Here is a 1,658-nt window from a genome sequence, read left to right as displayed (position 1 = left end):
CCAACGTGAATATGTTTTTTTTTTTTTCCCGTGGCCAGCCAGCATCTTAAGAATACCCCGGAGGCCTCTGTTGTGGTCAGAGCCAGAACTATGCAGCTCTCCCATAAACAGGCTCTCTGTCTGCCTCACATCCCCTCTGAGAAATAAGGAGCATGTGGCAAATAATGCAAGACTGTAGTTAGTGCTGTATATATGTCCCACTCAGGATTACTTTCCCTGTGCAACAGTGCATATTTGTGAGCTTTATTTTGTGACATAATGTGATTCTAAAGCATCCCAATAGCCCGATGACACAATTCGAATTGATATGATTAATCAGTAAACTTATTTTCCTCGGAAATTTATGTAATTTTTTCCAAATAAAACAACTAATAACATATGTTGTTGTCTATGAAATATTAAAATGTATCATCTATACAATGCTAGGAATTTGGCATAAAAACAAGCCATTTGAATTTATCACAAAGTGGAATTTAATGAACTGAAGATTTAATTGAGCTGAAATTACAACAGTTAAATGAATGCAAAACTGCAGTTCCAAATAACAGGAACCCTGGAAAATTAAATATTTAGTGCAAATGTGCAGGAAATCCATTATTAGGGGCTGTAGAGGCACATTGTGCCACCGCTGATGTTCTGCTGCTTTACAAATGACTCTTTGGTGCACATTCAGGTCCGCGCACCTACTGGAGATTGTGATGCAGCTGCTGACGGCATACAAATGAGCCAGGTGACTGGGACACACCACAGCAAGTCCTGAGCAGTCTCACAGACAGATGGGAGATATTTGATCAGAGGTCGCAGACCTTTACATATCCTCAGGGAGCTGGAGGCAAGCACACACTCCCACTCACCTCCCGTGTGTTTGTGTGTGCTGCTGCATTGTAGGAGGAAATGGGCATAAACCTCCGTCTGCACAGACCAGGGATCATTGTGTTGAACACAAAAATTACGAGAGCCAAATAGTCACGCAGCACTTTCATCAGCGAGATATGAAGCGAAATCTAAGCCTCAGAAGCATCGTGAGGACAGAAATGATCAAGTAAACAAATGTTCTGTATTTGAAATGTCTCTAAATTAAGCTGAATGGAAAATGTGCAACCTTCACAAGCATTCATCAGTAAAATATCAGGTTGAAATCTTGGGAATTATTTTTCCATCATCTGCTCAGCAACTTAAAACACCATCACCGGCTTTGTTTTCCTTATTTACCAAAAGCTTTCTGTAAAAAAGGAAACATTAACACTGCTGAGGAGGATGAGCAAGATTAGATGTCAACAAGAGGGAAAAACAAAATAAATAATTGACCATACTATTCACACGGCATTGATGCAGAAAATTAATTCATGGGGATGCGGGGAAAGTGCTGCACGAGTGACAAATCAGTTTCACTTCAGCCTGGAACTACATCTGGATTTCGAATGATGCAGAGGAAGCAGTTTTCTCCGAGAGCGTCGGTGAAAAGTTGCATAAAAACTACATGAAGCGATAACTTTGTCTGTCAAACATTTAAATACAAAACTGTTATCATTTTGTGTGTGTGTGTGTGTGAATAATTAACAGGACCAGCATTTGAACATGAAAAGTCGAGGTTTTATTTTCAAAGGCAAAAGTATATTCACACAAACAAACAAACCTCTGCCTGTATCATGTGCCAA

This window comes from Blennius ocellaris, assembly GCF_963422515.1.
Source record: "Blennius ocellaris genome assembly, chromosome: 5".
NCBI lineage: Eukaryota > Metazoa > Chordata > Actinopteri > Blenniiformes > Blenniidae > Blennius > Blennius ocellaris.
The sequence above is the reverse complement of the archived record's forward strand: the minus strand, read 5'-3'. Positions refer to the sequence as shown.